Consider the following 24,367-nt stretch of genomic DNA (forward strand, 5'->3'; position numbering starts at 1 on the left):
GGCAGAGGACAAAGTTCAAAGGCCTCTGCACTGTACATAAAGCCATTTATGGCCATGCCCCAAGATACATTAAAGACAGTCTAGCCATATACAACCCAAGTAGAATGCTACGGTCTTCCGAAGCCGGTCTGCCCCCGTCCCTGCTTGTCCTCCATTGGCGGAAGAGCGTTCTCCACCTGCATCCCTCAAATCTGGAACAAGCTGCCTGAGAATGTACGAAAGAAACACTCTCTGCTCCTGTTCAGGAAGAAGCTCAAGACAGTGCTCTTTCAAGAGGCGTGTGGCACACTGTAACTTACTTAGAGACCGTACGGTGATAACGCGCTCTACAAATAACAGTTACAAATTACAAATCCTTATTTGTTGCCCACAACGTTTCGACCCCAATATGGATATGGGGGTCTCTTCAGGACGGAGAGTTCTGGGACTACTGGCACTTAAGGTCCTGTGGTAATTGCTAAGTCACTGGTGGCACTTTCTTCTAGTCTGGTGGAAATACCAAGAAATTAATTATGATAGTTATAGTAGGGATCGCCCCAGGTGAGAACGGATTAGGTCCTGTGCAAGCATCAAATGCCAATTTCCTAAGGTCCAGGACCCAGCATATGGAGTATTCTATGACTGCTTGCTGTGGATATGGCAAAGAACAGGCTCCAGTATGAAAATTGGAATCAAAAAGACATCGTGGATCACGGATCAGCCAGGTCAGACCCTAAACGGTTTCGGAAAAACCATAGGAAATTGGCATTCAATGCTTGTACAGGACCGGATCGGTTCTCACCTGAGGTGATACCTACCCTAACTATCATAATTAATTTCATGGTATTTCCACCTGACTAGAAGAAATTGCCACCAGTGACTTGGTGCTTACGGCAGGAGCTTAAGTGCCAGTAGACCAGAGAATTCTTCAACCTGAAGAGACCCCCATATTCATAGTGGGGTCAAAACGTGGTCGGCAACCAATAAGGATAGTCTTGAGAGCACTGGAAATGCCTCTGGTCCTTGATCTGAAATATTGAATTAGAATCACAAAAGACTTACTCCAATAACCTGTTTTTTAAAACAGTAACTTTGTGTTTTACTACATGTTGGTTATGGTCACTACACTGGGGTCACATTTTCTATTTCCTCAATATTTGCAGAAGCATTATTCATGTATGTTGTGTTATGTGAACAATTGTTTTATTACGATTTTTGAATTTACAAATAAATGTCACTCACTTTGGCTGATGTGAGTCTTAACTAATACATCTTCAAGGCTACCTCTTTATTAAGCATTAGGTTAATACTACAATGTTGAAATTAATTTAAACATCTAGATTGTCTTACTCTACTTTAGGCTCATGAGAGAGTCATTGCAAAAAATCATATATTTGAAACAGTGATAAACTTTTCCTTGAAATTAGTTCCTTGTGAACAATTGTTCCTAGCTGACTAGCAATTACCCGGTTCACATGGACTTATGGGTTGCTCTTGTGTTTTTGCTATGCTGTGCAATTCTTGACAGAGGTCCGCCTTCTACAAATCATTATTCTCGCCGCTCCTGATTGAAATAGTTAATGTCTAAGTGGCAGGCACATTTCCTCCAGACCAGTTTTGGCCTTTTTAGGCCTCATCAGTGGGGTGTAGATTGGATACTGTGACAAAGCGAGCAAGGGATCCTCTTTCCAGCCTACCAATGGCCACTTAGAACATTAAATCAAAAGGTGATCCGTGGACTCCTGCAAATAGTCTAATCCACTGGCAATTGCACTATGTAGCATTCCAAACCATTGTTTTTCAACTGTCTTTAATTTTGTAATGTGGCCTATGTACTGTGAGAATACAATCAATAACAGGAATAAATGCATCTTTAGTGTCAAGGCATTTTAGCAAAAGGGAGACAATCTTTCCATAGATCTGTTCCCACTGAAGCAAGGTGTCTCCCACCAAGTCTTTTTCTCTATCACTTGAAGGTATGAGTCTTGTTTCTTTTTGCAGCTGAGGCTGTCAGCCATTGTTGGTGCAAGTAGGCCTGTGAAGACCTTGAGGGCTTTCTGATTCAATTATGTTTAATACGTTTGTTGTGAGTCATTTCAATTTGAATTCATAAGCAGAGAACTGGTCCTGTTTTTTCAGTAAAAAGATAAGTCTGATTGCTCTGGTTTTGCAGTTCAGATAATGCATTGAGTAGGGAAGAGAGGAAAACGGTAGAGCAGTAGAGGAATCTGGAGGAGGATTCATTAGGAGACGTAGAGTGAAAAGTGTTGCAAAAGTTGCAAGACTTACCAGGACGCCGTAAACATTTTGCTGCCGCTCGAGACGAGCCCCCTGCCACGCTGATATTTCTCCCGGGGCATTTCACCATCACCACACGGTTCTGCTGCCCTGTTGCCGTTCCCCCCCGCCGCAAGCGCCACAGGTCACCAGGTGCACTCGCAGAGCGGGGGGAACGTAGCACCACTAGAACCAGGAGCCTTCAGCTGGCCACGCCCCCAAACGCGCCCGGAGGTGCTTGAAAAGGGCGTCGCCATTACTGGTGAGCGGGTTGCAAGACTTACCAGGACGCCGTAAACATTTTGCTGCCGCTCGAGACGAGCCCCCTGCCACGCTGATATTTCTCCCGGGGCATTTCATCATCACCACACGGTTCTGCTGCCCTGTTGCCGTTCCCCCCCGCCGCAAGCGCCACAGGTCACCAGGTGCACTCGCAGAGCGGGAGGAACGTAGCACCACAAGAACGAGGAGCCTTCAGCTGGCCACGCCCACAAACGCGCCCGGAGGCGCTTGAAAAGGGCATCGCCATTACTGGCGAGCGGGTTGCAAGACTTACCAGGACGCCGTAAACATTTTGCTGCCGCTCGAGACGAGCCCCCTGCCACGCTGATATTTCTCCCGGGGCATTTCATCATCACCACACGGTTCTGCTGCCCTGTTGCCGTTCCCCCCCGCCGCAAGCGCCACAGGTCACCAGGTGCACTCGCAGAGCGGGGGGAACGTAGCACCACTAGAACCAGGAGCCTTCAGCTGGCCACGCCCCCAAACGCGCCCGGAGGTGCTTGAAAAGGGCGTCGCCATTACTGGTGAGCGGGTTGCAAGACTTACCAGGACGCCGTAAACATTTTGCTGCCGCTCGAGACGAGCCCCCTGCCACGCTGATATTTCTCCCGGGGCATTTCATCATCACCACACGGTTCTGCTGCCCTGTTGCCGTTCCCCCCCGCTGCAAGCGCCACAGGTCACCAGGTGCACTCGCAGAGCGGGGGGAACGTAGCACCACAAGAACGAGGAGCCTTCAGCTGGCCACGCCCACAAACGCGCCCGGAGGCGCTTGAAAAGGGCATCGCCATTACTGGCGAGCGGGTTGCAAGACTTACCAGGACGCCGTAAACATTTTGCTGCCGCTCGAGACGAGCCCCCTGCCACGCTGATATTTCTCCCGGGGCATTTCATCATCACCACGCGGTTCTGCTGCCCTGTTGCCGTTCCCCCCCGCCGCAAGCGCCACAGGTGACCAGGTGCACTCGCAGAGCAGGGGGAACGTAGCACCACAAGAACCAGGAGCCTTCAGCTGGCCACGCCCCCAAACGCGCCTGGAGGCGCTTGAAAAGGGCGTCGATATTACCGCCTCGCGGGACGCGCGCGGGCGGCCGCCGGGCTGAGCCGGGGCAGAGGGCGGGCCGTCTGTGGCCGTCCGGGGCTGGCCGAGGCTGGGCTGGGCCACCCCCGCTTCATTTACTTCTTCGTGGTCTGTATCCATCATTAACTTTTAATTAGTTTATTGTTATATCTTTATTCCTTTATTGCAATCAGTGTAACTTATGTATTTAGTGTATTAACATAGAACATTTGTTTGTGTACTATTCCCTGAAACTCATTGGATTCACTGTTCAGTAAACATGGTGAAAAATGTTAAGGATAAAACGGCTCTTAACCCTCCCCTACCTACTCTGACAGCAATAGACCGAATGCTACAGCAGACGATTGATGTGGTTGCTTCAGCTATTGAAAGTACAGAAAGGCGTCTTTCCCTGCCATCCGGTTTCCTTCCTCCCTTAGTCAATCCAAATATGACAATGATGACCACCAACTCCCAGGATTCCTTATTAGCACCCTCCTTTGCAGTTCTGCCTAGAAGAACTAGTATAACCCCAATAAATGAGAGGTCTCGTAGGGATTTCACGGATGTCAATGAATTACTACCTTTAACCGTAAGGCTATCAGTGACTCCCTCCCTATCTCCTAGTAATCAGATTGGCGATTCCCCTTCTCCAAATAAAGATGCCCCAGAAAATGAGGCTCAAGATACTTTAGGAAGTCCAATCCCTGTTCTAAATATTAGTGATAGCCCCTGTATTAGAACTCGAGGGCAGAAGGCTAGATCTAAACAAAAACATATTGTCAGAGAAAGACAATCTAGCAAGACAATTAAAAATAACAAAAGAAATACTAAACTCAAAGGAAATAAATGTATTGAACATCCAAACAGGAGCATAGGGAGTGAGATCAACGTTCACCCAGTGACAACCCCTCTTCATACTATTAATAGGGACCTAAATGATTAATCTTTTTAGGAGAGAATGGAGACTCTATTAATGACCCTCTTCGAGCCTATAAAATTAAAAGTTAATAACATAGAGTCTAGGCTAATCAACATCGAGGGTAAACTTGATAAACAATCGACCCCAAGTGAGGCTAAATCTCTATCTCAACCAAATGCATCATGTTCTAAAACTGGCTCCTTGGCTTCTGCTAAGGTGGCACTTCCAACTATAACATCAGCCCCAAGTAAAGCATTAGCAAAATCTAAACATTTGACTCCAAAGCCCACTGATCGGCCTGACCAAAGTGGCACAAGGGGGAATACTATAAATCAGGATAAGGGGTCTGCTGTCTCACTCACGACAACCCCGAATGTATCTTCGCTTGTACCACCACTACAAAATAGAACTGTAGGGCCACAACACGGGGAAGGAGAAACACCGAATCTTTTTAACTTAAATCTTCCTCCAGAAGCTACACCTTACACTGTGGTTTTAACAAATGTACCCCCAATCCCTCCTAATACCACTGAAAATTGGTCAACCCTGAGAAATAAATCCCTTCATTTTTTGTCATCCAGGGTAGGATTAAAAAATCATCTTTTCTCAGAGTTCAAAATGGTCAGAGGAGCTAGATGGGTGGGTACCTCAACTAAAACACTGAGGGGTGGCTGTGTAGTTCTATCATTCCGGTCCCCTGAGTTGGTTTATACAATATTGGAAAGAGTTGCCATGGGGTCTTATGATCCGCATTTTGTTAACATCCTTCCCCTTGGTTACTTTTACCCTCCTCTTCCACCAACTAGACGTATACCCCATGATCGTTATACTACCACGAACTGCGAACAGCCGTGGATCAGAAGATATGGAATTCCTACCTTTAATTATTATGACACTCTTAGCGGGTTGGAAAATATCGACTGACTGCGGTCTATTTCAACAATTCCCACAGTGTCAGGTTTAAATGAGGTAACACTTTCTGATCTTTGTACTGAAGAACATGCAGATGAACTTGGGGGGAAACAACTACCAGCTATGCTAACCACGTGTGATGTCGTGGAGCCCGTTGGGGATATTCTGGCACCAGAAGATAACTTGGTGCGGGGGGGGCTATCAGTTAGCTCCTCCTCTGTATGTCAACTCCACCTCGATATCTCCTGTAGTCCAGCCTATTCCATCAAAGAGTTCTACGGTGTTTAAAATGTATTCCTGGAACATAGCCGGTATTAGATATAAAGTTGATCATCCTATTTTTACGGACTTTGTTCAATCCCAGGACTTGCTTTGCTTTCAAGAAACTTGGAGTGTTGAACCTGTGCATTTGATAGGCTACAGAACCTTTTGTACTCCTGCTGTAGCTGTTCCTCATGTGAGGCCGAAAGGTGGTTTGAACATTTATATATCTAACAGGATGGTCTTTGAGAAAATCACAGAACCTGTCAAAGACATTTATTTCCAAATGTTGGTCCTCCATCAGACTAGAGACATCCCAATTGTCATTGTTAATATATACAACAATATTCCGTGTGAGGATGTCAAAATTGTTCTAGGGAAGTTGACTAAAGCGCTGTTTACCCAGGGGAAACTTTTTAAACACAAATTGATGTTGATTTTATTGGGAGATTTTAATTGTAAATTGTGTGAACTGAGTAAGGACAATAGGTGCGGTTTAGCATGTGATGATGGTGTGGGACGCTTCCATTTTAAGCATAATCTCTTAGGGGAACAATTCAAAATCTTGCTAGCCAATTTTGATTTAGGATTTGTAAGTGAAATGTGTAATTCTGCCCCCACAACAGCCCCAACTTTCAATGGTAGAGGTCACTTTTCAACTATAGACTATATCACAATTTCTAACAGCTATGGGAACAGAATACATTCCTTTAATGTGCACGACATAGCACTGAGCGAACATTTCCCACTATGTGTGTCTATCATGTTACCTACCCCATCATTATTATCTGGTGCTGGGGTCGGCAACAGTGTGGTCGCCGATCTAGCAATTGGTAAAACTAATGGTTATACTTTGAAATGGGCTATGATAAATGAGGCAGAAATACTTAAAAAGGTGGTTGAAAAATGTTCTTCAGAAATAGCTATATGCCTAGAGACAGATCTACCACCTGAAACTTATCTTGCATCCTTTTTAGTCATTTCGAACGAAACCAAAAACTCCCCGACTAGGCAATCGAAGAATAAGAAGAAGGAGGGAAGCTGGTTTGATTCCAGATGTACCAGGGCTTATACAGCCCTAAAAAAGGCGCTGCATAACAAACCTAAATCTGCAGAAGACATCCGCAGACTCAGGAAAGACTACAAAATGGCCATTAGAGACAGGAAAAATACCCTGAGGTCAGAAGCCTGGGAGGCTCTTCATTTAGCCTCCAAGAGCAACGATAGTGCGAGCTTTTGGAAGACGGTGAGAAGCCCCTTTCTTGGTGAGGAGGCGGGGCCAAAAATAGATATAGCAATACCTGAAACAGATTGGGTCAGCCACTTCTCGAAAGTTTATGAGGGAGAAGAGTATGAAGGCGAAGAACAGATGGGGACTCTGATCCCCTTTCCCCACTATCCCTCGAGCAACGACCTTTTCTTCACTCTCGAGGAGGTTGAAAAGGCCCTGAGGAAGGCTGAGTAGAAAGAGGGGCGCTAAGGCGCCTGGCCCAGACGGGGTCCCCATAGATTTATTTAAAATTCTTCCATCTCTGTGGGCGCCCCTTCTGGTCGAGGTGCTCAACGCCAGTTGTGCTACTAACTTCCTCCCAACTTGGGTGGAATCTGTCATCGTCCCGATCTATAAAAAAGGAAATAGACAGGATCCAGCTTGCTATAGGCCCATTTCTTTACTAGACTCCTTTACTAAAATAGCGGGTAGAGTCATTCTGGACCGACTTTTGGACTGGGCGGAGGCAAACTCCATTCTGTCCGACCTCCAGTACGGTTTTCGTTCTGGCCTAGGGACCGTAGAACAGGGACTGAATTTGATGATGCTGGTCGGGAAATACACGAGGGTGAAACAAGGTAACTTGTTTTTGACCTTTGTGGATCTCTCGGCCGCATTTGATTGTGTGGTCCATTCTAAACTGTGGATGATATTGGAAAAACTAGGGGTTGATTTAAATATTATTTATTATCTTAAACGTTTTTATAGCAATGCGTCGGCCCGCGTTCGCTATGGCCTGAAGGGAGAGTGCACAGAACAAATACCAATTAGGAGTGGGGTCAGACAGGGCTGTGTTCTGGCCCCTTTCCTTTTTAATTTATACATAAATGGATTAGAAGAAGCTCTGTGCAAAGACAGCTTGGACCCCCCATTTATAGGTGGTCGCCCAATACCAGCACTTTTGTACGTTGACTATGCTGTACTTATGTCACGTACTCAAGTGGGTCTACAGCGGGTGGTTGACAGCTTTTCCCGCTTTATGAATGATTTAGGCCTGAAAGTTAATACTTCTAAAACTTTCACTATGTATTGTGGCAGACAAACTAAATCTAAGAGGCCAATTTTTATAGCGGGTCAGAAGCTTGAATTCGCTAAACATTTCTCCTATTTGGGGATACTTTTTGCCCAAAATGAGACATGGTCCCAAGCAGTCTCTGTGAAAAAACTTGAGCTTACTAGATCAACTGCTGCTCTTAAAATCTTTTCTAGGAAACTAGGGGCCAGTCCCCCCGTAGAACTGATAAAAATATACAAAGCTAAATGTGTAGCAGGTGCTACCTACGGTAGCGGGGTCTGGGGTTTCGCAAATTCATCACCTATTCAGGTTCCTGAAAACTCCTTTTTAAAATACATATTGGCACTGCCCCAAAGCTCCTCAAACTTTAACTGTCACTCTGAATTAGGCCTCTGTTATATCTCAGATTTGATCAAAGTAGAGCCAGTGCTGTTATGGCACAGACTCTGGACTCAAGAGGCAACACACTTAAACAGAGCTGTCCTGACAGACATTCTAAAACTGGAAGGTGCTACTAAAATACCTTGGGTGAAGTATGTGTTCAATTATTTGAAAGACATCGGGAGAGAGGAATATTTTGCCAACCCTTTGCATATTTCAGAAATTTCAAGGAAAGAACTGAAAAAGGAATGTTTAGCCCTTCTAGAATCCCATCGGGTTGCTGTGGAGGTCTTAAAACCCTCTGTTCAGCAGCACCAATTGGTTTTAGCAACTTTTAAGATTCAGCCCTATTTAATCCATGTAAATAACAACTATGAGCGCTTTTTACTTTCACGCTTCAGATTTAATGTCTTCCACAGATTGGTTAGTTTTCCTACAATTAACAATTGGACACACGATCCACTATGCTGTCCCTGTGATAATGTCTCCCCCCAAAGTACCATTCATGTATTTTTATTTTGTAAACTATATCATGAAATGAGGAAAATTGTTTTATTGCCACTCTTAAGAGTTTTAGGATTCCGTCATTGCCGTGCGGCGATGATTAGTATGCAAGCGCTAGATAATCATGTAACTGTAGCAACAGTAACTTTGTTCCTAAGGAATGCGATGACTATTAGGAAACGTATGATCACATAATTGCACTTTACAAATGTATTTTTAGCTGTAACTGCACTTTAAAAAAGTAATTGATTTTGCTTATGAATCCAATGAATTATTGTATTTTTATATTCTATTTTTAAAATTGTAAAACTGTAAATTACTTGTACTTTTATGATTGCCTATAACAATCGAATAAAGATATTTTGAATTTGATATATTGCAGAGATGATAGTGTTATTTTAGATTGCTTGAGCTGTTGAGTGAAGGAGAGGTCTGAATCATAGAGGACTCAAAACATTCAAGCTGTTTTGACTGGTTCAATAGTGGGTTTAGGGTTTACTGGCCATTTGAAAGAGATTGTGTTTGGGCTTTTTATACCAAAAATCAGAATTCAAAATTCAAATTCAAAAATAAATTATTGCTAATACATTTTTTGTAGCATTCAAGGATGGGCTGATGTTTGAAGAGTTTGAGCTGTAATTAGTGCAACAATATTTTCTTTGTTCTAGATACTGAGTAGATGTTCCGTCTGAATCGAGAATGCGTGTCACAGAGTGAGTGGTGGAATCTAAGTGTTTTTCCAGTTGCAATGTAACTAAAAATTCATTGATTTGGGCCAAAAAAAGGTAATGAAGTTATGGAATATTAACAAGAAAGAGATTCCATATCAGTTATTGTCTTTTTAAGGAGAAGGGCAATGATAGATATCCTTCTCTGATGATTTATGAGAAGACATCTACTAGGTCGTTAAAGGAGTTTTCATTAATTAGAGAGGCAGAGGATCAAACAAGAGCCATTCTAGCAAAGTTTGTTGGGTGAGGATTATGGCAACATCTGGTGAGAGTAGTTGTTGGTTGGCAGAAATATTTTATTTTGTGAGCAACATGAGGTGGGTGGTGGAAATAGAAGTGGTGGCTTTGGAGTTATTAGCAATAGATCTACCAATGTTTGCAATCATTTGAACAAAAAGGATATCGAGTTCTGATGGTGGTGTCAAGACAGTGAAGATTCTATTTGAGTCATCAATTTTCCACCTGTTAAATATAAAAAATTAGTAGTTGAAGTGACAGGCAAGAAAACTGGTAATTTCAGGAAGACTCTGTGTTGGATCAATTACACAAGAACCCTACCCTACTCCAGTTTTGTAACTTCAGAGACAGTTGTGACTTTTCTGGACAGATAAATGTCACAAAAATGGGAAAAAACATGCTGGCAGATGGGTCATTGTAATTTAACTTAATTACATTTTTTATATATTTCACCAGCGTATGTTTTCAATGTTTAAGTGAATCTAGAGCTGGACATCAAATTCGATGTAGCTGGAGACTTTCATCAACAAAGGATATATTATTATGTTTTATACCTTTTCTCAATGGGTGCCATTTTGGGCAAATAATAATGACTATTGATGAGTTGTCATCAAGGGGAAGTTGTGGTCTTCCAGCATCCTAATTATTGATTTAATATAATGAGTTTTTATTCAGTTTCTCAAATCCAATTCAAACATAATAACAATGTGGAAAACAGGTTACAAATAAGTGTTAATAGCAATCTTCATGATGACATTCATGACAGTGAATTTTAATAAGCAAAATTGTATTAGACTAGAATGTGTGCTTCATAGACAATTTCTGACACAATTATGTTTATTAACTGTCACTTGGAATGCTTTTGCAAGAATGCAAAAATACGCATCAAGGATGTGCATGTGTGCTTTCTGGCACCTTACCACTTAGTACAGTCAGAATGTTGTATCTATTGTTCCAGTAAGAAACCTATAGTAAAGAGGGGGTGCACCTTAAAGCGATATCTTTCTCCCTTATCAACTCATGAAGCTATTTTCTCAATTTATGATTAAATACTGTTGACCTCCTCTAGTCCATTTATCTAGTTCTTCCTTCTACGAAACTGGTGCTCATGTAAAGCACTCTGATATCTTCGGGTCAAGTTTGTGCTATATAAAGACTCTAAAAAAGTTTTTTCATAAAAAAAGCAGTTGAAGGATCAGAAAAATGCTGATAGTAAAGGATTGTTAGGTAATGGACACTGTCCTTTACCAGGTAACATCTGTGATCGGAATCAGATTTAGTCTAAGCTGAGCCACACAGATATAAACATAAATAGACCTGCTTCTAAATAATACTGCTGTTCAAAGATTTCATATTGAAATTACATTGTTGAGAACGGCTTGACACAGATGTGTATGGGGTTGATATGGATAAACTACTTTCCCATCAGTTTGCTTTGATATAAATTTGCTAGCACAAAAACTTTGAGGTGGACAAGGTAACTGGTTAGAACTAAAGCAACTTTTTGCAGAAAGGGAACAAGTTGTCTTTTTTTAACAAGTCCAGCACACTTGATCCTAAATAGGTATAAGGTCAGCGAAGTAGGGGTTCAAAGAAAGAAAGACATAGGAGAGTTTTTCTGTGTTCCAGTATGGGAGGAATGCTCCATAAAGGAGCAGGTGCCCTCACACACCCCCTTCGTGGATGCGTACTGGCTAAAACTTTGTCTGACGGTGGACGAAAGCACACATCCACGATGCTAACAAGCGCCGTACTCTACCTCATCCTCGAGGGGCCAACAATTGCCCTATCTGGGTACTTCCGATTCAGGTCAAGGTGCAGCGTATTGCCTGTATGACCTGTTGAATGATTGATCACAATAATCATAATGCAAATATTGAGGAATCCAGGCGAGAAACATGTCAACTATGAACTTTTTTTAAATTATTTTTTTATTAATGTATTTATTACGTTTCGACAATATAACATGAGACTCATACAATGGCAATATCATGACATTAGCATTTTGCACATTGTAGTTTCCAAACAATACAGTTCACAATTATGCACTGAACATGTACATAACCTTGCATGTCTCGTACCTACATTACCTATTCCTTACCGCCATCAGAGCACCCACATAACTTACCACCTCTGCATATAGCATGAGCATTAATGTCTCAGTTCGACTCAGTCGCCTGTGTCACTCGGTGTGGTATCTCCCCCGGTCCTTTTACATGTCTCATCCCGTCGGGACCTCGACTCTCCACATATGTTTTATACAGAGCCCAGAAGTTTTTCGGCCTATTACGTGGTGGCAGTAGATCACTATAGTTTTCAGACTGAGTGCTACAATATAGCATGTCCCTCAACCACTGGGCCATAGTAGGAGGGGGGCCCCGGGACCTGCAAATTGCAAAACACCTCTTTGCCAATAATAAACCTATATATATCAGCTGTCTTTTCCCCTTGGGTACCTTTGTGGAGTATCGAGCAAAGCAAGCCATGGCTCCGGCACCAGTGCCAGTTCCGTCACCCAATTCAACTCTGCAAATATCAGTCCCCAGAAATGAGCTATCCCCCGACACGTCCAGGCTAGGTGGAAGAAATCGGCTTCTTGGGCATTGAACCTATCACAAGAAGCCTCGTCGCGCAAGCCATATCTATGAAGTCTCTCCATGGAATAATAAACCTTATTGAGAAACTTAAAATTAATTAGTTGGTGTCTCCCGTTCAGGGATATACGTTTGGTGCTCGTGCAGCAATATGTCCACATATCATCCGCAATGTTTCTCTGTAGGTCGCGCTACCAGGCCAAGCGTGCTTTAGTTTAACTGTACCGTCTGTGGACGATTGAGATTTAATAAATCCTAGATACCATTTTGGTGGGTGTCTTAGCCGCTAAGAGGGGAGTCAAGCCCAGTAGTTCAGGAGGCTCCATCATGTCCTCCCCTAGGATCTCACTAAGGGCATGTCTAACCCTGTGAAATTGGAAACGCGTGAGTAGCGTTGGTGTCTCTTCGGCACCACCCAGGTCCCCCAGACTCCTAGCAACACCGTCAGCAAATAGGTCCCCTATAGTCTGTGCCCCAAGTGCTCCCATTGCCTGTACCACCCCTGTATCTGCACAGGGTTTAAGCCATCTGCACCAGTCAAGCCTGTCAAGTGGAGAATACAGAACAGCTCCAACCTGTAGCTGCATCCAGGCATGCGTGACTGGATTAAGGTAGTCAATTATCCCGGTACGCCTATCGGTTGGTGTAAAGATCAATACCGGTAGGGGTTCGGGAGCGGCTACTACGGTCTCTATACGGACATGTGGTATGTCAAACGGCCCATAGATCCAGTAATATGTATGTGCACTCTGTGCGGCCCTGTAATATAAGTCCAAGTCGGGGGCACCAAGTATACGGAAGTGTGAGGATATGTCATCCAGCACAAGCTTGCTATCTCGCCCAAGCTAGGTGGAGCAAGAGGGACTTCAGTCGCTGGAAGAACAGCCGCTGTAGCACCATAGGGATATTTGTAAAAAAAAACAGAAAGTGAGGTAGTATAATAATTTTCATAATGGATACTCTGGACATCAAAGATAGTGGAAGCCGGATCCATCGCGTCATCTTCGAGCTTGCTGACTGCTACTCCATAATTTCCCCTAAAAATAACATCTGAGTCAGCATGTAGTTGCACCCCTAGATACTGTACCGCATCTGTAGTCCACTGCAGCAGGTATTCAGGCTCAAAGGTCGCCGCGGCTGGATTGAGGGGAAACATGATGGACTTATTCCAGTTAACACGGAGCTCTGACATAACGCCGAAAAGCACCACCTCTCACAGAAGTGGAGAGAGGTTGTCCTCGGGATGACAGACATACAATAGCATGTCATCTGCGTAAGGGGAAACGATCAATGCATAGACCGAGAACTGTATGCCTCTGTGGCTGTGGTACTCTCTGAGTGCACAAGCCAGGCGCTCAGCTACTATAGCGTATAATATAGGGGACAGGGGGCAGCCCTGCCTCGTTCCTCTGGTAATGCGGATAGAGTTTGTGACTAAGCTGCCTATTTTGATACAGGCAGTAGGAAAACTATAGAGGAACCCAAGCAGCTGTATCAAAACCGTATCAACTCCCATTTTAAGAAGCACTTGCCATAGGAAGGGCCATTCGACAGAATCAAACACCTTTTCCATATCAAGGAAAACCACCAGTGCGGGATCTTCTGGCCTGGTATGCTGTAGGACTGCAAACACCGTGTGCAAGTTGTACGCCAGGTTCCTACCCGGCACAATGCCCGCTTGTTCGGGCGCCACCGAGGTGGGTACCAGTGGGATCAAGCGGTTCGCTAGTATTTTCGCACATATTTTCGTATCCACGTTCATAAGGGATGGGGGCAAAATGATGCACACTCCTCCGGGGGTTTACCTGGTTTGATGATCGCAACTATGATTGCTTCCCTCATAGACGGCGGCATCGTACCCGAAACACACATATCCTCAAACAGCGTCTTCAGTTGTGGTACTAGTAGATCCAGGAATGCTTTATAAAAAGCCACCGTGAGTCCATCACCACCATCACCACCTGAACCACTCCCCGCCTTCATATCGGAAATTGTGAACAGAATTTTCTCCCTTTCGATGGGAGTCATCAAGAATTCTCAAAGGGTGTTAGTTAACCACAGCAGCTTAATATAGGCAAGATAATCAAGCATGCGTTCTTCGGATCTATCGCCTCGAGATGCATATAAATCTAAGTAATATTGTCGGAATTGCTCTGCCACCTCCGTGTCTGTTAAGAGGGTGTCACCATCTGGGGTTGTGAGCTCAGGTACTGTTGATTGTTCTCTTCGCTGCCGGAGGAGTTGTGCAAGCACCACACCCGGCCGTTCCCTTTCACCATATACATGGGCAATGGCATACTTTCCCAAGTGTTTAAGCTCTGCATCGGCCTCTGTATGATATTCTTCTATGGTTACCTTAATTTGCTGCGTAACTGTCTCATATGGTACCGTCAATAGGGCCTTTTCCAATGAGACGAGTTTTCATTCCAGGTCAGCAAGGCGTTTGCGGATCGACTTAAGGACACCCACATGCTTGGATATTACCACACCCTTATAAACACCTTAAACGCCTCCCACACTGTCTGAAAAGAGTCGACCGACCCCACATTCTTTAAAAAAAATATCTCGATAGCCTCAGTTACCTCGTCTTTTAATACTGTCTCCAAAAATGAATACGGTGGAAATCTCCAAGTGAAGGGGGTATACACGCCTTTGGTGTGTCTAGCACCAGCAACAGGGGGGAGTGATCGGAATAAGTACCGGGGAGAATCTAGCAGGCGCGAATGTTCGTCAGGAGCAGTCTAGTCACAAACCAGTAATCAATTCGAGTATGTATGTTGTGGTAGGCAGAGTAGTGCGTGTATCCCCCTTGCATTGGGTGTAGGTGGTGCCAGACATCGCTCATATCAAGGCGTACCAGGGTGGTGACAAGAAACTTAGCCAATGCTGATATGCGCCTCTCTGGGCCTACAGATCTGTCCAGCTTAGGGTCCCTGACAAGGTTGAAGTCAACACCCCACTGGGAGCGCCTACCCCAGTGTAGGTTCACAGAGTCAGTCAGAGTACTGTAGAAGTGCGGGTTGTCATAATTTGGTACATTAATATTAACCAGCAGCAAATCCAGTCTCATCCCTCGGCACCTAGTGATTTCAAATCGACCCTCTGTGTCTGTAGGGGCACAAGTTTCACCGCCTTCTTAGGGGTCATCAACGCGATAACCCGTGTGCGTGTGTAGTGAATCCTGCTGCATGAATGTTGCCTTGCAATCCTCTAGAGTTCAGTATGGGGCTATCTGGTGGGAGGTGTGTTTCCTGCAGTAGGGTGATGTCAGTGTCAATGTCATGTCTACGTAGATAACTTAAAATCGTACATACTTTCCGGTGATCATTAAGGCCACGTACGTTCCATATGAGTGCATTTAGTGTATTGGTACTAGTGTCCCCGTGGGGTCTATCCATATCCGTCATGATGCTGTTCAACGTGCAGCTGCTGTACTCCACGTGGCTCTCTCCAGATACAAGTGCAATGCGCAGCCCTACAAAATGTAGGTGGTTCAGTAATAAACAATTAGAGTCTCATTGCAATCCAGCACCCCGCCCACATCAGGCTATCCCCAACTGTGCCTGAGTGATAAGCCCCCTCCGATTCTTCCCCAGCAAACAACAAAAAGGCAGACGCAAAGGTGATCAGAGTAATCACAATACCCATGTTCCTGCATCCCAAAATGAACAGAAACAGTGTGATACACAAAAGGGCAGATGTTTCCAACCAAGAAAAAACATTCACTACCAAAAAAACATGATACCAACTCCAATCCACCATCAGTGCAGTTTCCCTCCAGGACTAGGAGCAACCCCTGCAGCATTATATAGCCAGAGATCACAAACTGCCCCCCAATACTGCGAAGATAATACAAAACCTGTGAGTAGAAGACCAGACTAACGATACCCCAGGAACAGCTGCCCGACCCACAAACCCTCAGAGGTCTAGCTCCCACTCCGCCTCAAGAACAGAGCAGCATACCGTACCAAGGGATTGTCCATTGAGAACACTTCAATGACAGAGTCAGTCTCGTTATTCCAGGTCTCCGCCAGTCGCTCCGTCCTGTCCCGGACTAGACCGCTTCTCCTTGGTCTACTCCTTCAGTGCTTTTTGCAAAGTTTTAGGGTCAGTGAAAATCCATGAGTGGCCATTTCATAATGCGCAACCTGGCAGGGTATAGCATAGCATAATCAATGTTCCGATCCCTCATCTGGCGTTTCAGGGGGGCAAATTACTTGCGTGCTTCCTGAACACGGGTCATAAAAATAGGAGTATAGTGAAACAGTAGATCCTTCATAATGCAGAGTTTGCTTGCTTCCAGCAGCTGCCAGTATCCCTGTAGTTCAGCAGGAGGTGCCCCTGGAGGGGGGCGAGGGCCCAACGATCGATGCGCCCTCTCCACCATAAAAATTTTAGAAAACACCTCACTTCCCAGCAACGTGGTCAGCATTGTTTCAACAAACTTCTCCATATTACCCGTCGGTGTCGAATCGGGGACCCCCGTGATTCGAAAGTTGTTTCTGCGCGAGTGAGCCTCCAAATCCTTGGCCTTGTCCTGCAGGACCTGCCGGACCTTCCCCATTTTCTGGTGATCTGTGTCCATTGCCGTTTGCACCTCCTCTACTTCTGTGACACTTAGTTCTGCCATATCCAACCTCTGCATGTGCTTATCAAGCCTTTCGGACATCTTATCCATACGATAAGAGAGGGCATCAATTTTATTGCCTAGTCCTGTAATGCTGCCCTGGAGATTTTTTCCATCATGTTCAGCATGGTGCGGATATCACCTTCCATTACTTTGGTGGGCGGGTCCTGCGGGGGATCCTCTTCCTCAGCAACATTAACCCGGCCTTTTGATTTTCTTTGATCGAAGGTGAGTTTTGGCTGATTCCTGTCAACCCTGCCCATCTTGCGTCGTGTTGGATGACAGTCCCGGGGCCTCGTGCCAGCCAAGCTGCCCAGGAGGATCAAAGGTAAGTCCGCAAAGCAGCACAGCAGTGTCCCCTAGTCCTATCTCGCCGAGGAACCCAATTCTGTCCTAGCCATCCAGGATGCTCTCGGTCAATGGTGGGTTGATCAGTATAGCAGCAGCCGCGCTGCCTCACATGTGCGAAAACAGCTCCAGCGTGGAAAATGGTGCCCAGCACTTCACTCAAAGGGCCCCAATGATACATAGATGCACCTCCAATGCCTCCCAACCTGATGGCCACAGGTGTCACAGCACTTCACAGCCCAGGGCTGCTGAATGAGTTGTCCCCAGCAAACCCGTGTCGGTCCTGCCGCCCTCCTCAGGGGCGTGTCCCGCAGGGTGCAGCCCAGCAAAACAGCTTCCCAGGGGCCTCGTGTTTCCGCCCCTCAAGTTATCACAAAATGACTGCACCAATGCAGACCCGGTCTCCTTCCAGACACAGCGCTCCCCTGCTAGTAATACGGAGAACGTAGGGGCTCTAGCAGGTAGATTGGCCATTCACACCCAGCCAAACAGCATAGATAGTCCAGCGCCTGGCCCAGCACGTCCTGCCCACGAGGCTCGGCACCGCTGTTGGTCAGCTCCGAGAGCAGGGGATATTGGAGCATGATGGCTGCTAAACATCTGTAGAAGGGAGAGTTTTTTTTTTTTTTAATAATTTCTTTATTGCATTTGATTGAAAAACATCAATATAGAATCACAATCCCACTCAAAGACCCCCCACCCTCCAATCTGACATTGCGAACGACCTCTGTGTACACAGTCTCATTGCGTCTTCATGAAAAAAATTTTAAAAAATTATACACAGCCATTTAGCCAACAACCCGTAATAGGGCAGGCGGCGCTTCACCACATCTGTCAATCGCATTACTATTAAAAGACACTCTGCTAGGCACGTGACCACAATACAAAGGCTTCTCTTTGAGTTCCATCCCAGCCACTCCCGTCTATGTACCATCCCATACCCTATTTTTGTACAGATACATCGGTGCCCTCCTTGTTCGCCAAGTATGTGTGATACAAGCCCCAGAAATTTTTAGGCCTACTAGTGGGGGGTTGCAGTTCGCTATAATTTTCAGATTGAGTATAGCAGTAGAGCATGTCATGCCCCCAGCGTTTTGGTGTTGGCAGCGGGCCTCTCATCCAACAACAAGCCAGCACACGGCGGGCCACAAGCAGGCCCATGTCTACCAGACGTCTAACCGCCCTCGGCAGTTTTTTGGTGTACCCTAGCAAAGCCACCAGGGGGTCAGGCGTAATCACAACCTCCGTCAGCTCGCTTATATCAGCAAATATTTTTTCCCAAAAGTCCCAAACACCGGGGCACTGCCAGGCAAGATGTAAAAAGTCAGCCTCTGGGGCAGTACATCTCTCGCAGCGAGCAGAGTCCCGCAAACCATACCTGCAGAGTCGAACAGGGGTGTAGTACACTCGATTCAAGAATTTGAAGTGGACCAGCCGATGTCGGCCATTGAGTGTTACTTTCTTAGTAATAGTGCAGCAGTATAGCCACGTGTCAACGTCTAGTATAGTGTCCAAGTCAATCTGCCACGATAATCGCGCCTTAGTGTATGGGTATCGCGTGCTCGTCTGTGTCAGTTTGTATAGGCTAGACAGCAGTTTCCTGGGTGAAGCAGTTTTAATGACATGTGTAAGCTCAGGGACCTCTGGGGGCTCGGCCATGTCTTCGCCCAGTAAGTCACCCAAAGCGCTGCGCACCCTATGGAATTGGAATCGTGTCAGTAGTGGGGGCGCGTCGCAGGCTCCTAGTGCCTGCTCCCATGTCTTAGCCACTCCTTCCGCGAACAAATCGCCCGCCGTATGTATGTTCAGCTTGTGCAAGGCATCAACTACTCCCTTTTCCGTGAGCGGGGGCAGCCATCTGGCCCAGTCGACCGGCATCACTGGCGAATACAGCAGCGCACCGTTTTGCATCTGTAAGAGGCTGTGCCATGCATGATTAGTGACTGATAAAGAGTCCAGTACGCCCGTTCTGCGATCTAGCGTTTGGAAGACCGTGTCTTGGAGTGTGTCCAGGTTTGCAAAGAGAGTCTCTAAACGTACATGTGGTATGTTTCGGTCTCCATGCAGCCAAGTGTGCAGATGTGATGCCTGGGCTAATATGTAGTATGCCTCCAGGTCCGGGGCTCCAAGCCCCCCATTGAGTACGGCATAGTGAGTGTCGTCCATCGGACATGAGGCTGTCCACCCACCCAAGCTAGCTTTGTCATCCGTTGTTGCAGTCGTGTAAAGAACGATTTGGGGAGGACCATTGGCAAGGTCATGAACAAAAACAGAAATCTGGCGAGCACAACCATTTTCATTATTGATATGCGTCCCATTAAGGACAGAGGGAGTTTGCTCCAGGTAATCACGTCATCTTCTAGTTTGCTAACTGCAGTGCCATAGTTGGCTCCAAATAGGATTTCCGCATCCGTGTGTAGCTGTATCCCCAGATATCGGACCGTATCTGTGGTCCATTGGAGGGGGTATTCCATTGGCGCTGGCTGCGTGATCGGCATGAGTGGAAAAGCCTGCAACTTGGTCCAGTTGACCCTTAAGCCAGAGAGCGCCCCAAATCGGACCACCTCTCTGAGCACTGATGATAGGTTATTATCAGGATTGCGTATATACAGTAGGGTGTCATCTGCGTACATCGACACTATGATACTATAGCCCGGGAATCCTATGCCCTAGTTTCCGTGGTATTCTCACAGGGCGCATGCCAGCGGTTCCGCCACCAGGGCATATAGGAGGGGCGAGAGGGGGCATCCCTGCCTAGTTCCTCTGCTAATGGGGAAGGAGTCTGTGACCAGGTCTCCCATGCGGAGCCGTGCCCTCGGCTCGTGGTACATCGCCCCCAACATTTGTAGGAATGGCTGCCCCAGGCCCATACGCTGCAGTACTGAACGCATGAAGGGCCACTCTACGGAGTCAAAGGCTTTACCCATATCTAGGAATACAGCCAGTGCCTTTCTATCTGGTCTCACATGTTGGATCACACCCAGTACCGTGCGTATATTGTAGACTAGGTTCCTGCCAGGGATAAACCCTGCCTGGTCTGGGGCAACCAAATCACCAGCAAGGAACGCCAACCGGGTGGCTAGAACCTTGGCAAACAGTTTGGCATCGACATTCAGCAGTGACAGGGGTCTATATGAGCTGCACTCGTCTTGTGGCTTTCCAGGCTCCAATATGGTGACCAAAAGTGCCTCCCTCATAGAGTGTGGCATGCTGCCTTCTACACATATGTCATCAAAAAGAGTCGACAGGTGTGGGAGCAGTCGGTCCTTAAAGGTCTTATAAAATCCCGCCGTAAGTCCGTCGGCACCCAGAGCGCTGCCTGATTTCATGCTAGCAAGCGCCTCTAGGATCTCATCCTTTTCAATAGGATGCATGAGGAATTCCCTGTCAGAGTTGGTCAATGTGGGGATGTCTATGTGGCCTAGGTAGTCATTCATTTCCTCTTCCATATCACCGCTTTTAGAGGAGTACAGGTCCGAGTAGTAACCTTTAAAGGCCTCGGCTATTTCTCTTTCGTCTGTAGTCGGTTCTCCCGTGGCGGTGTTTACTGCTGTAACGTGTTGGCGCCTTCGTGCTCCCTTCATGAGGTTGGCCAGCACCGTGCTCGGCCGCTCCCCCTCACCATATATCCTAGCTGTGGAGTATTTGCTCATGTGCCTGACCTCCCTGTCCGCCTCGTCATGATACTCCGCTAGCAGGGTCTTAATCTCAGGGCCATAGGTGTTGCCAACTGTAAAATCTACGGCAGGGCCGTAACATCTAGATATAGCAAATCTGCCATCGGCATCTGTTTCCAGTGTTTGTATCTGCAATTTGGACTTAGGGTTCACCCATGTCAAAACCCCTCTAGAGCTAGAAGTGAACCCCACTGCTGAGATGTTGCCTTCCAACCCTATGCATCTAAGCATGTGACTGTGTGTAGGGAGATGCGTCTCCTGAAGCAGGGCTACGTCAATGTGTTGGCGCTGCAATTAGCTGAGGACCTTCCTGACTTTGCGGTGGTCATTCAGGCCATGAACGTTTCAAGTGATAGCTTTAAGTCTAGGCGTGTGTGTGGTCCCCCCATCTGTGGCGGTGTCAGCCATTGCTCAATATGGTTGGGCATGAATGAAGCAAGTTTCTATCAGTGTAAGTCAGGGTCATAGAGTGCGAAGTCAGATTGAGCAATTTCCCAAAAGGTACGTAACAAACTCCTCCCAAACATGACAGTACTGTCTGTCGCTGTGTTGAACCCAGCTCGTCATCCCTAGCAGAGCAAGGTTTCCCCCTCCCCTTAGCCTCCCCTCCCTCCACCCCCCACTGACCAACCCCAACACAGCCACACACTTCCCCCAGAACCCCTCCAGCCCCTTCCCACAGCAGACCAACCCCAACTTGGCCTAGCATGTCAGTGTCCCCCTCCCAACAATCCCCAGAAAACTTAGAAAATCCCCAAAGGGGACCAACAGTGCATACAGCGCAAGGGCCGAGGATGCCAGGTGTATTAGTCTTAACTTTAGCTGGTTCCTGCGCAATCATCTCCCCCGTCGCCAACGCCAGAGACGACCTTCCCAGCTCGAGCCGCCAGGGTATTGTGTTGTTGCGTGCTTATCTAGGATCCTGATCGATACTATGACCTTATGCCCCTATTCGGCTATAAATCCATTTATTCCCTATATTGGCATAACCGTTCAAGTGCGATATTCAGAAACTCATCTCTGGCCTCACACGAACAGAGCCACATTCCAGAATAGTTTCTCTGCCACTTCCTTTGCAACCAATTAGTGCAATGACAGAGCAGAAGTCACTATCTGAGATTCCTAGATTAACACTCCGAGTTCTTCAACAAGATAAAAACTCAGTAAACCTGGAAATCCCCGCTTGCTGTGTTTTGATTAGTAATAGAACTCTAATGAGCAACTGATAGCTATCACTTCCTAGTGACATCTTTAATTGACGTCTTATGTCCAGCAAACTTACGTCAAACCAGGCACCTGTCAGGTATAAATATTACCAACGTTGCCTTAAGCAAACGCTGTCTGCAGTACGCTGATGCTGCTGCTGTCTCGTTGCTATTGGTGAAGCTACTGATACCATTATCGCTGCTAAAGCGCGAACGATGGTGTGGTGAAACTAGGAGCTGAACAGCCGTCCCTCTGCGAAGAGCCCAGCAGATGCCATCTGCCTGCGGACGCTGTCCCCCCTCCTTCTCCTCCTCGACGCGCTGAAGAGAGACGCTGTCTTTCTCCTGCCGAGAAATCCAGCTCCAGCGTTTCTGGTCTACCCTTGCGGGTGACTGGGATACCGAGTTTCCCTGAAGAAGATACCAGACCTCCATCATTTCATTCAGAGGTATGGTGTTGACTAAACCCTTAGTGAGAATTCTTGAAGCAAACCTTGGCAAAACCAACTTAACTTAGAGCTACTTACTTACTCCCCTCCCAAGTATTAGGCTTAGGTCAGGTACACCTGGGTAGGCGTAGTTAGAAGCACCAGTTGAGTATTTTAGCCTAATGTATATATGAATGTATATATGTTTTATTACTTTTAAACCATTGTATGGCTAAGAAACCATATCAATGCTTTTACAGTATTATTTCGCAATACTTATCTTACTGTATGTACTTTTTATAATAACAAGTCTTGCAATTGTGGCAATTCATTTCTCTTGTACAAGAAGAAAGACTGTTCAATAAATGTTAACCCTTTATTGACAAACGCCCGTCTCTCTATTCTCTACATATTGTGAAAGTAATCTGCACTAACCTGACTGAGTAAAATAACTGTCTATTGTTTCACACGACCCTAGAGATTGACTCTTGATCTGAGGAGCAAAGTTGTCATGTTGCACGGTTGTTGGAAAACTGAATCCCTTCTTGTCTGTGCCAGGGAAGCTGATCACTTCCTATTCAGTCAAGAAAGTTTCCAGTGACCTCTGAGCTAGTTGGTAACAAACCCAATTAAGTTTAGCATAGTCAGTAGAGGCCTGGAAGATCCGCACTTCTACGTCAATACTACTGTTTATGTTATTCCAATGCGCAGGGCCTAGTGGGAAACTAGGAACTACACTACAGTGTAACTACAATAACATATCCTCAGGTTGGTGCGCCCCCACCTGGAACGCCTCAGGCTATGTCTGGTGTACAATCTGAGCTAGTTTGTGATTTGCATATAGTAGCTGAGCAAGTGCGTGCATTCTAAGTGTGGCAGCAACAGGTAAATTGAAACAGTCTCACCAATATGTCGAATCCTCCGGACTCCCACGGTCCCTCCCTCAGAGTCGCAGATATTGTGCACTCAGGTGCCCGGAAGCTTCATGCGGCAACGCCGAGCCCCAAGTCCAAATCGGGGCGCCCAGCGAACAGCCAAGTCTCTGCATTGGACAAAACCCCTGTTCCGTGTAACATTCCTAGTCTTGTTTCTCGAGTTGGCTGCTGTGTTCCTCGTCGTCGTCCTTGTGGAGGTTCTTAGGGTCCGTGAAGATGTGGGAGTGGCCTTGCCGATTAATTCTCAATTTTGCTGGATATAGCATGCCGTAGTCTAGCCCGAGGTCCCGGAGTTGTCTCTTGCATGGAGCAAAGTGTCTTCGTTCTTCTTGCACCTTCGCAGTGAAGTCCGGATATAATGAGATGTCTGATCCCTCATATTTAAGCGACTTTTTTTCCCAGGCTATCAGCAGGGCTGTGTCCCTGTCTCTGTAATTCAGAAGCTTGGCAATAATCGGTCTCGGGGGAGCACCTGGCTTCGGACGCGGGCCCAGCGTGCGGTGCGCTCTCTCTACAATGAACATCGGCGAGAATGCGTCAGCTCCCAGCAGCGTGGTCAGCAGCTTCTCAACAAATAGCTCCATCTTCCCAGTTTGAGTAGTTTCCGACACACCCGTAATTCGTATGTTCGATCTGTGGGATCGGGCCTCCAAGTCCTCCGATTTGTCTTGAATTACCTGCAGTATCCTGACATGTTGCTTACGAACTTTGTCCTGTTCCGA

This window comes from Lissotriton vulgaris, chromosome 6 (assembly GCF_964263255.1).
Source record: "Lissotriton vulgaris chromosome 6, aLisVul1.2, whole genome shotgun sequence".
Lineage (NCBI taxonomy): Eukaryota > Metazoa > Chordata > Amphibia > Caudata > Salamandridae > Lissotriton > Lissotriton vulgaris.